This window comes from Falco peregrinus, chromosome 2 (genome assembly GCF_023634155.1).
Source record: "Falco peregrinus isolate bFalPer1 chromosome 2, bFalPer1.pri, whole genome shotgun sequence".
Taxonomy (NCBI): domain Eukaryota; kingdom Metazoa; phylum Chordata; class Aves; order Falconiformes; family Falconidae; genus Falco; species Falco peregrinus.
In genome coordinates this window covers 31252716-31265333 of record NC_073722.1, presented here as the reverse complement: position 1 = coordinate 31265333, position 12618 = coordinate 31252716, and positions in this window count along the sequence as shown.

Sequence of the window (12618 nt, the reverse complement as noted above, 5' to 3'; positions counted from 1 at the left end):
TTCCTGGATGATCGGGTTTTCCTTTCTATTCCTGGGCCTTGAAAAGCAAGTCTTGTGGCAACACCGTGCCCCAGAAAGAATAGAGTCAGACAATGGGGCTCATTTCCAAAACAATCTCATAGATACCAGGGCTAAAGAACATGGCATTGAGTGGATATATCAAATTCCCTGTCATGCACCAGTCTCTAGAAAAATCAACCGATACAATGAACTGTTAAAGACTATGCTGAGAGCAATGGGTGGTGGGACTTTCAAGCACTGGGATACACATTTAGCAAAAGCAACCTGGTTAGTCAATACTAGGATCTGCCAATCGACTGATGCTGCCCAGTCAAAACTTTTATGTACTGAAGAAAGTGGTAAAGTTCCTGTAGCGCACCTTCAAAATATGCTTGGGAAAACCATCTGGGTCATTCCTGCTTCAGACAAAGGCAAAACCACTTGTAAGATTACTTTTGCTCAGGAAACTGGGAGCACCTGGTGGTTAACGAAGGAGAATGGGGAAATCTGATATGTTCCTCAAGAGGATTTGCTTTTGGGTGAAAATAACCAATGAATTGAGTTATGTGATGTTAATGTTGCATAATGTACATTGTCACACCTATATGCATATTGGTACTGGGCATCTTGTGTCACACATTTCCACCACTTTGGATTTGAAGATTTGAATGTGACTTCTCTTCAGTTGCCATACCAATGAAGAATTACTTTGGTGAAACTAGACCAGTGCAGCTGTAATAGAATCAGAGCTGGCTTCAATGTGCAACAATCCAACACTTGTACCATCTTCCCTGCCTAGAAAGACTGTTATAACAGATGGAGCCCAAAGTCATGGAATAAATGAACTCAAGAGACATTGGTGGGATGGTCAATAGACTTAGGCAGTGGTAATCTGTGTATTTATGTTAGAGGACAGGAGAGGTGAGTATACATTGGTAGGTGTATCATGACATAAATTGTATGGAATAAGGGGTACATACCACCCTGGTTTCAGCTGGGATAGAGTTAATTTTCTTCTTAGCAGTTGGTGCAGTGTTGTGTTTTGGATTTGGTGGGAGAACAATGTTGATGGCACACTGATGGTTTGGTTGTTGCTGGGTAATATTTATACTAAGTCAAGGACTTTTCAGTTCCTCAGGCCCTGCCGGTGAGAAGGCTGGAGGGGCACAAGGAATTGGGAGGGGACACAGCCAGAGCAGCTGACCTGAACTAGCCAAAGAGGTATTCCATACCATGGGGTGCCGTGCTCGGTATATAAACTGGTGTGTATGTGTCGGCTGGGAGCTGCCAATCACTGCTCAGACACTGGCTGGACATCGGTCAGTGGGTGGTGAGCAGTTGCACTGTGCATCACTTGTTTTCTGTTCTCCCTTCCCTTTGGATTTCATTCCCGACCCCCCCCACCCCCCCCCCCCCTCCCCCCTTTTCATTATAACTCTTATTGTTATTGTTCTTTCATTTTTATTTTATTTTAATTAATAAATTGTTCTTACCTCAACCCTCAAGTTTTACACTCCTTTTTGATTCTCCTCCCCATCCCTCCGGATAAGGCGAGAGTCAGTGAGTGGCTGCGTGGCACTTAATTATCAGCTGGGGTTAAACCACAACAGGCCCATATCGAAAGATTCATATTTGTTAATATAAATCATGTGATTCATTGGGTGGTATGTACCTCAGAAATTCTTATCCGTACCCTGAAACAGTTATATGTCTGCTAAAATTGTTAATGGGTTTGGTTTTAGTCTTTATTATTTCTTGGTTTGTATACTTTCATTTTACACCAAAGCTAGGAAAAATGAAGAACCACCCTGTAAAGTGTTATTCTGTGTATATATAATAAAAGTTATTATTCTGTGTTTTAATGTCAAGGTGTAAGACCTGAAAATTCCGCAGTTTCTCACACATCCTTAATTCTTCTCCTTCATGCATTGTCTTCAGCACTGAACAAAAGGGTGTTAAGGGGAAAAAAAAAAAAAAAAGCCCCAAACCTGCATGTGATCCTGCATCATAAAGAACATGAACACAGGTGGCAAAAAGAAGACACAAATAAATTTGGTGCTTTGAGACTTTCTGGGTTGAGACAGTTTGAATGCTCAATTTTATAACCTATGTAGCAGTAATGTAAGATTTTTATTGCAAAGTTTATGAAATTTTCAAGCATCCTATGACAAACTCCATTCTTGCCCATCACTGTCAGGTGTTGAACTCTGATTTTCAGGATTGTGAAATATTGCCAGATTGTATTATGCTAACAGTAGACAAGATAGAATGAGAAAACATATTACATGTGATTCTCTTGGATCAGATGGAAGGTATTAAAGGATCCTAAGAAATCATCAACTAGGAGTGAAGTGATGAAGCATTACCAAAATTATGCCCTCTCACTGTTTGAAGCACTGAATGTATCTAATTTAATTTCAGTTTTCTGAGTCTTGAAGCCTTGATGACATGTGCATAATACCTATGTGGGAGGAGAGAATTATGACAAAGTATACTCTCTTCATGTAATTTCTGAAGCTGTTGACCAATTTCAACTGATTTTTTCAGAGGAAAGGCTTCAAATAATGTCATACTTTACTAGGCACTGGAGAATCCTAACAGAAGGTAGCGTCTGCACAAAGCACAGCAACTAGGCAGTAGGTTTCTGTATGCCAGTACCTCTATTTATATTTTCTTGCACAGAGGAGCAAAGGATAGAATTCTTTCTTGTAAATGGTACATAAGTTAATTCACAAATGAATTCAGAAAAAGCATCCCTTATGCTCCAGTGAATAAACCAACTAGTCATTGCCACAGGTTGGGAATAAACATCTATTTTATTCTGTTGCTATCTCAAGTTATCTGAGATGCTCAAGGCAATTTATTCCTTAGAGCTTAAATTCACAAAAGTTGGTATCAATGAAACTTCAGCTTCCAAATGGCTTTGGCGATGTGGCCATAAATATGAGGTGTTGTTTTCCATCACCTTTTGGAACATCTGGCATAGGTCACTACTAGAAATACAAAACTGAATGAGATGGGCCAGTGGAAGCAAGACGATTCTCTTTGTGCCTTTCTTTCTTTTACTTTAGCACAGTCTGGAAATCTGACAAGACTACCAGTGGGAAGAAAATAAATAAGAGTGCCAGGAGCTTTCAAAACCATCTGTTTGTGCTGTAGAACTACTAGTAGCAGAGAGGACCCTTCTAAGCATTTAATAGATTGCGAAACATTATTTTGAGTAATGAACTGTTTGAAATTAATCACTGTATGAACCATTTAATACTTTTCAAGCCTGTTGATCAGCATTCTTGCACCTCTGAATTGCCCTTTTATCTCACAATACTCTTCTTAGTTATCTTCAAGTAGTATTTTGTTTCAGTTATATATAGGGACTAAAGACAGAAGAGATAATTTTATCACTGTTTTACTAAACGCTAACCAGTAGCGTGTGCTAATCTTTGTACCAAACAACATTTTATTAATGTCAGGTGTAATTTAAGCTCTGTATTTTTCTGCTTTGTTTTTTAACAAATACCGTGGAAAAGATAGAATGTCTCAAACTAAGAAAGCTTCTGCTTATCTCAAAAGTAACAATTAAAATCACACTATTATATGCATAATTTATATGCATGCCCAGAAACACTTTTGGCATCATGAACAAGAAGCAATGATCTGAGTAACACTGTGTTAACCTATTTCTCCGTCCTTTACCAAAAATGCTGGTATTCAACATATACATAGTGATGCCTTTACTGTGAGGGTGGTGAGACACTGGAACAGGTTGCCCAGAGAAGCTGTGGATGCCCCATCCCTGGAAGTGTTCAAGGCCAGGCTGGATGGGGCTTTGAGCAACCTGGTCTAGGTCCCTTCCAACCCAAACAATTCTAGGATTCTGTGATTCCATGAGAAACTCCATCTTCTCTCCTGCTTTTTGATCTCATCAAAGATGTAAGGAACAAGAAAGAAGTTATGGCTCTTGACACATCATTCTCTTTAGGTCTAAATTGGTATCTGTTCATCACATTAGCAGACATTTGGCCACATACTTATTACATGACCCAAAGGACTGAGCTTCTCTACTTCCCCAGTTCTGGTAATTCTTCTGTTCATTCTGGAGCTGTGTTCATCTTGCAAGCTCTCTGTATTTGTGCAACCAGCTAGAAAAGAAAAAGTAGTTTGTGCAACATAAGTGGTTAGTTTCAGACTTGAATAAGGACCTGTTGTGGTTTAACCCCAGCTGATAATTAAGTGCCACGCAGCCACTCACTGACTCTCGCCTTATCCGGAGGGATGGGGAGGAGAATCAAAAAGGAGTGTAAAACTTGAGGGTTGAGGTAAGAACAATTTATTAATTAAAATAAAATAAAAATGAAAGAACAATAACAATAAGAGTTATAATGAAAAGGGGGGAGTGGGGTGGGGGGTGGGGGGGTCGGGAATGAAATCCAAAGGGAAGGGAGAACAGAAAACAAGTGATGCACAGTGCAACTGCTCACCACCCACTGACCGATGTCCAGCCAGTGTCTGAGCAGTGATTGGCAGCTCCCAGCCGACACATACACACCAGTTTATATACCGAGCACGGCACCCCATGGTATGGAATACCTCTTTGGCTAGTTCAGGTCAGCTGCTCTGGCTGTGTCCCCTCCCAATTCCTTGTGCCCCTCCAGCCCTCTCACTGGCAGGGCCTGAGGAACTGAAAAGTCCTTGACTTAGTATAAATATTACCCAGCAACAACCAAACCATCAGTGTGCCATCAACATTGTTCTCCCACCAAATCCAAAACACAGCACTGCACCAGCTGCTAAGAAGAAAATTAACTCTATCCCAGCTGAAACCAGGACAAGGTCTTGAAGTGGAGAAATCTCAAAGGGTCTCAAGGCTCTAAATATTTGCATGCAGTACTGTCACACTGTTTGAATGATAAACATTCTTACAAAACTGGGGTTGCTTCACTAATGCTCTGTGAATCCAAACAAGCCAGTGTAATTAAACATCTTAATATTTACACAGAATTATTCCACTACAGTTATAAACTTTGTCTGTAGCTCCAATGTTTTTTTGAAAACTACCTTTTAAAAAGATTAAACAAATATCTATGAATCAAGTGTTAAACTGTCGAATAGTTAATGAGAACAAATCCCAGTGTATGGATTTTTCATGTTCAGAGCAAATATTGCTTTTGCACATGATTTTCGTTTCTGAAATCTTCTGTATGGACCTTGTACACAGGGACTCTGTCAGTGCACTTTTCTTTGGGTTTTTTAAGCCTCAGGTGAAAAACATTTGCTATCATGACTGTTAGGAAATAAATATAAGAAGAGATTTTGTAAACAATTTTTTTTTTCTGTCCTCATATTACACTCAAGAAAAGGAATGATGGTTGGAATACAGATATAAATACTCTAATTAATTCCTGGCAGCAGAAAACAAAAGGAAATTCATCTCACAAAATGAGGGCCACTTAACTTTATCCAGCTGTTTCCCATTACTGTATAAATTAGAGGAGCAGATGGACAGTAGAGGGTGTTTTCGTGAAGCAATTCCATTTTGTGAGAAAATTTTGGGTTTATCCCAAGAAAATGGGAAGTAATGTGTAAAGATTTTATGTAGTGTTTGGTCTTTAAGTGTTTTTAATTACAGCCTTGCATATTTATAAGAAGACAAATAAGTATACCTGTTCCTCTGTATTCTGAATTATCAGTGTCCATTCATTAATCTGTTCTTGCATATCCTTCAAGGCCCAGCTTTGAGCAGTAAACTAAGGGGAATGCAGGACAGATTCAGTACCGATAAAAGATAAAGGAGAAGATCTGACAAACAACCACCTCCTCAGAGGAATATATGAGCAAGAACATTTTCTTATAGCTTGATGCATGGACTTCAGATTAAAAATACAAAGGGCAAACAAAGCCAGCCCAGTAGGTTCCTTAGTCTTGCCCAAGCCAGACACACATGTCCATTGGTAGCAAAGACCCACAGACACAATGCTCAAGTACCTTCAGCAGTGTTGCGAAGACCAGGCAGAGTGTTATAGCTCAGAGATGAAAGCAGAACAGCAATAACAGTTCAGAGATGGGGATGTTCCTGTGGGAAAACCTGAAGGATTTTAGTAGCGTCAGGATTTTTTTCTGGCTAGAGAAAGATTTATCGACAGAAGACTTATGCAGATAGTCACTGCATATCTTTAAATAACAATGCTGCATCTGCAATACAAACACTTTGCGGTGCTTGTTAGAGCAAATCTTTCTCAACACCATCTCATCTGTGCTGCTTACCACCCCCTTCCTAAATACCACCTGGATTTATAGGTGACTACTGGGCTATCTGTCTCACCATAGGAAATGTGGACAGACTGGTGTTTAGAAAAATAAAAAAAAAGGAATTCTTCATGTCGGAATTTCAGCTTGGAATAGTTATGATACAAACAGCAATGGAAAAAGACACAATATAAAGAAACTGGCAGCTGATAAGATTTTTAAGCACTAATGGTTAATACATACTTCATAATCACTTCATGTAAATATGAAATGCATCCAAAGATTTGTCTCACATGCTGCTTTTTTTTTGTGTGAGTATAGACACAGCTGTTACCTGTGCTTTATATTTAGAGGATTACAATTTTCACTGTAGTCTGGGTGGACATATGTACAGCAGAGAGTAAACAGTGGGAAAAAACCCAAATGCACTGGTGAAGAGTAGAAAACTAAGACATCTGAGATAAATTTCATCATACTGTGGCTCTGAAGTTTCACTTTTCAGTTTATTGACAGGAATACCTTATTGTGACAGGAGTATTTGGGGTTCAATTACTTTAAAAAAATCCAGCACTGCACCCAAAAGTATCAGATTCTCTACTGAAACTTTTCAAGTTGAGATTGAGAACCTTATTTCAATCATGGGTGAAATTTGTGCTGAAAGTAATTGTCATATGTAGAGGTTTGCATATTTGCATACCAGTTCCCCATCTTCAGCTCTTCAGCAGGGAAGTAGCATCCTGGAGAAAAGGAAACTACATGTTGTTTCTCTATCCTTACTAGATCACCCAAATTTTTCTTCTAACACAAAATACATTGATTACATCCTAAAGAACTAAAGAACATGCTTAATATGACATTTTGCTCCCCAGACTCACAAGAGATGCTTTGGATCCACAATGTTGCCATAGTGCTGCCTCCAACATTTATTTAAATTCAATCAACACTCATGGTTTACCACAATGCCATAAAGTCATTGCCACACACTAGTTGGACATCAGTAACAGATCTGTGCATGCTCTGTCAAGCTGTTGTAATTAGGAGGCAAAATGCACTAACTTAAACTTTGTTCATGAACAGTTTATGACGTGGGTCATCTAAGGAATAGTAACTCATCAAACCACACTAACTCAGTGGTGTCTTTGAGTCTTGAAAAAAAATCCCTTTGAATCTATTGCTGTAGACCACTATACGTTAAATCTGAGGAACTCTTCAGAGGGTTTTGAGGAGTAGGTGAAACAGGATACATTTGTCAGCTTAATATTTCTTGGTAATAAGACTTAATCAGAACAGTATGTGATTTTATTTCTATTTGTTAAAAGTAAAAAAAAAAAAAACCAAAACCACTGCAGAATAGCAAAGGGATGCTGGGTTAGGGCTAAAGCTGAAAATCATTGCTTTCCCATGCTTAAGCATGAGTATAGACTTGGTAGGTTTAGGATCAAATTAAATGTGATTAAATAAAAAAAATAATCAAAAAGTATTGCTGTAATCTGTTAATTACCTAATGCAGAATTTTAATGTATCTGATAGCAGAAATCTCATTTGAACTCAGATTTTGTTCAAAGGAAATTTTGTGTCCATCTAGTTTCTCTAGTTTTCAGATGTTAATGTGACCTGTTTGTAATCGAACTGTAAAACAGAGAAAAATTGACAACTTCTTGGTACAGAGCAGAGTCAAATAAGTTCAAATATTTACTGTTTACAGGCAAAGCATTGATGCAAATTGTTCCTAGGATAAAGACAAATCTCAAAAAGGTTCTAATTGCTACAATTAAATTAAATGCTATTATTAAATATTTTATAACAAACAGAAAGCAGAAAGCATTTCCAGTAAGAGGCAGGAAAGTTTAAGCATTGTTTTTTCAGGTCATATTATTGTTTGCGTAGGCATATGGCACATCTGTGTTCCATTAACTTTATTTACCAGGAAGAGCAAATACCACTTCTTTTCTTTTCCTTCCCCTTCTCCCCGGTTTGGAGGTCACCTTTTCCAAAGGTGCTGGAAGTTGAAGAATGGTGAAGACTGCTTAATATCTTGCCAGTGCATTCACCTCCTAAATTATTTCTTTTCTAGCTGTCACTACACTTGGCTAAGAGCTAACTTAGCTAGGAAAGCCAGTGTTCATGCCAGGGCTGAGCTGTCAAAACAGGCATGTAAGCGAGCTGATTGCACAGGCCTTCGTGTGCCAGCTTTGCTCCTGAAGCCAGTTCTTCACTGTCTCCCTTGCAGTGCTGTGTGAAACACTGTCTGCATGTGTATGAGGAGTTCACTTTGGGAGACATCATACACCGTGCACAAATCTGACATCTAGGCCTGGGGGTCAGAGGGCATATTACAAGGATTTCTGCAAGGTGTACAACTTGTCATATGGAATAAAACTTCCTGTTTGCTAATGTCTACCAAAGTACTCCCAGTAAACACAGGTAAAATAGCTAGACCAGTGTGAAAAGTCTTTCTGCTGCTAAAAATTAGCTTTTTGTTTCTTTACTTTTTATGTATTAAAAAAAATTATAAAATTTAGCTGTTTGAATAATAGTCTTAAACCAACAATAAAATAAAATATTCAGTACTCTTGAAATGCAATACTTTTGCCAATTTATCAGACTACATAAATTATTTGGGGGTTTGTTTCACAATCTTAAATAGTCTTATTGAACTAATATCCAGAATTTTTTGGAAAGGGAGGAAAAGATCCTTGTTTAATAAACCGCCCCCACATTTGTTTTATTCATATATTCTGATACCAGAGTTCAAAGATACCCCAACTTCAATAGGTGATGGGGAAGAATGATGCATAAACACTTTGAAAAACAGGATTTTCAACCATAAAATAAAACTTTTACTGCCTATTGTGCCTCAGTATTTTTCCCACTTAATTTAATCTTTTCTTCCTGGCTGTAAGTGAACAAGTTGATGACTGAGTAACATTAGACACTTCCTTACATTCAGTTATTATGGTATGTTAAATTTTTAGTAGTCTAGTTCTCATTAGCAGAAGAGAATAGGATCTCTGAACTACTGCGTGTAAAAAGCTCTTTCTTTAGAGCCACCTCAAGAGCTCTGTCCAGACACTCTCAGCTAGGCTGCCTGCAAACTTAATCCAGAGAAAACGCAGGGCTGATGCCTGCTCATGGAGTGAGTGGTATATAGCTGCTCTATCAGGAATCCAGCTCCATTCCTAAAGAGTGCAGAAACTGCTTCCCGATCTGCTTTTCCTCCCATGGCTGACCCATTTTGCCTCTGGCAGGTTGCAGGCCTGTTTCTGATGTCTTCGGCTTTGTGGGGTAGTTATGCCTTACAAGCCTGTAACAGAAAGAGGAATTGTGTCTATTCCTCTGAAACTGAAGGTTTAGCTCTGTTTTATTCAAAATACTGAGTAGCTTATTAGTAAGATACAGCTAAAATCTAGGTGCCAGGTGTTTTCTCTTTCAGTGTGCTCCTTCCAAATTGAGTGGTAATGGCATTTAACTTAGGCAGCAAGCAGAGTCTTCTCAAGGCAAGGTGGGGAGCCAAGACAGAGGCACAATCCCAGCCATGAAGAGCAGAGAAGGTCTGGTAGCAGTAACCTGTGTCAGCCAAGAGTCACTGATTACCAGCTGAGTCAGAAAGTGAAATCATGAAGAAAAGGCCAAATCGTGAAGAAAAGGTCAAGATGCTCAAGGTCAGACACAGCATGCATATAGTGTATCTCAACAAGGGCCATGGGCCAGGACCTGAGCTCAAATGCAGCTGTGGGCCTGAAAGGAAGAGGGTGTGTGGGTGGGGGCCCCAAATGACTCTGAGGAGGGTGATGGTGGTGCTGTCAAGGCCCTGATCTTTCCCTCCTGGAAAGCTCCATAATTCTTGCATCAGTGTGTCACTCTTATTCCTATTCAAAAGGCAGAGCCAGCAGCAACTTTCCTTCTCAAGTTTAGTTTCCACAGGTTTTTCTGTTCAAAGCAAATCTCATTCACAAAGAAATCTGTGGAGATATCCTAGATCTGCAGCCACAGTCAAGAGCGCCTGGATACGTAACCACATCTGTCTTCATTTTTGGATTTAGTTTTCAGCAATGCATTTCAGAGGAGTTTAAAACACATTAATCTTTTTGGTTTAGTATTGCAATTACATAAGTACAGTGTCTGGAAAGCTGAGGAGAACTGGAATAGATCTATTTGAGTTCATGGAGCCATGCCAATTCATGCATGCAATTTTAGCATTTTGCAACGGATGCTATGGAGCACTTTAACTTGTCTGCCAGTTTGAGAACTGTTTTAGAGCAGCGTATTAAATGAGGCATGTAAGATATACTATCTGGATAATCAATGAGACTGACTTCATATTGCAGACTTAGACTTCTGCAGGAATGTTCATCTCTCAGAGACCTAGAGTAGTGTCTGTAAACCAGATTTAAAGGGAATGAAAACAAAATTTACTCAAAATTTTCTCTTCTGTCTTGCACTATTTACTTCAACATTCCCAGTGTATTTCACAATTACTATATATTGTCTGTGTCTTATTCTCACTTAACAACGTGATCATGAATATTTTCTTCAAACCCCATCATGACATCACCAGCCTATCAGAGAAATTAATCTGTTTTTTTTCCAAATACCTGTTTCTTTTTACTTTTCTACCTTCATGGCAAGATTGTCATCTCATTCCCTTTCAATACTAAGAAAGGCTTACTATATCCATCAGTACCTACGAAAGTGACTGTTCTCTGAAAACATTTATGCATCATTTCAGTCAAAAGTGGTTGTGAGTCCTACTAGACTATTATGATGATGTCTCCAGTTGAAAAGGAAGAAGAATGGGTACATGCATAGCTAATCTTGTTGTAAAACTCCTAAGACACATTTTTGCTGAAAGGAGGAGAAGTGAGTGCCGTGTTGCCTTTGAAATGTTTATCTTTGGAATATTATTTTTTATATGAAAACTTAACTTTGAGCTATCTGTCCATACAAGGTCAGAAAGTTATTTAAATCAAAGGGTATCAAACTACAGGATAAGTGCCTTTGTCTGTCATTCCTTGTGAGATATTACTTACAGCATTCCGTTTTCACAGAGTGAAATGGAAAAGAAAGGAAATGTCAAGGAGTCTGGTTACTGCCTTGAGCTGTCACAGATTAACATAATATGCATAGGATGGAAATGGTCCCTAAAAATGGAATTCTTACACTAAATGCAATTTGCTGCATCTGAGCTAGTGACCGTATTGCTAAGTGAATGTTTAGTCAAAGGAATCCTATCTTCCAGGTAGTTAGACTGTAGGCATTCAAAGTGAGACAAAATGAATCCTGCCTAAAAGATTATTATTATGTCCATCTGAACATGATAAGAGTACAAGGCAAACTACAGTCTTTCCTTCCCTTTACTGATGGTAAATCCCTTGCCTAGGGTTTACACACATTACCTGTTCTAAGTGACTGATGGCTTCAGACAGGAGCTGTGACCGGAACTGAAATTCCTGTTCTAGGGTAAACTTCTTTTTTCCCCTGAATCCTCACGTATACTTTGTCTTAACTATCGAAACTTCCTATACAGACACAATCAAAGTTCTCATTTATTTCAGAAAGAATTTTGGCTGAATACCTGTTGATGACAGGGGTTGACTAGGGAAGCATATATTTAAAGATACAGAAAATTACAGAGATATTAAAGAAGTTTAGTTATAAGTATAATATTTATATAAGCCACAAGAAGTCACAAGAAACAAGTTAATTTCAAAATCCAGAGAACAACCAGTATCTCTGTACTTTTCTGTTATATTCGTGTACATAATAGAGATCATAATGTTTATTCAGGACTTAAAGCTACAAACCTGATTCTTAGATTTCTCAAATGTATGTACAAATTCAATAGTTCAAAAAAGAGTATCTAAGGCTTAAATTTTCTGGCTGGTGTATCATATATCAAAAGTTCTTTTCTAAAAATAAGAGGGAACATAGTTTTAAAACTCTAATGCCTAAGCTTTAGAAGAAAAGATGATCTGCCTTTCATCCAGCCTTCACTAGCATGTTTCTCATAGGTATTATTGTCAAGATTATAAATGCAATTCTTGATTTCAAACCAATTTGCCAGCAGGAAGCCTCCTTGGGAACGACATATAGGAACACCTGCTGGGCCAATGGGCCCAGTAAGATAATAAGCCAGTCAAAAAAATAAAAAAAGAGATCAACTAAAACACTGTTTTTTGCATGTGCTATTTGGAGGATCTCTGATAATCAGTTTCCAACTAGGAGAAGTGCTGGAAACGTTGAAACTATTTGAAGGAAGAAGCAAACTTCTTGCTTTTGCAGTTTCCACATTTTTAGCTGTAAGTTAGAAACAGAATATTAAAAAAAATAATATAAATCAAGCTGAATTAATGATAAATGTTGGTTTGGGTTTTT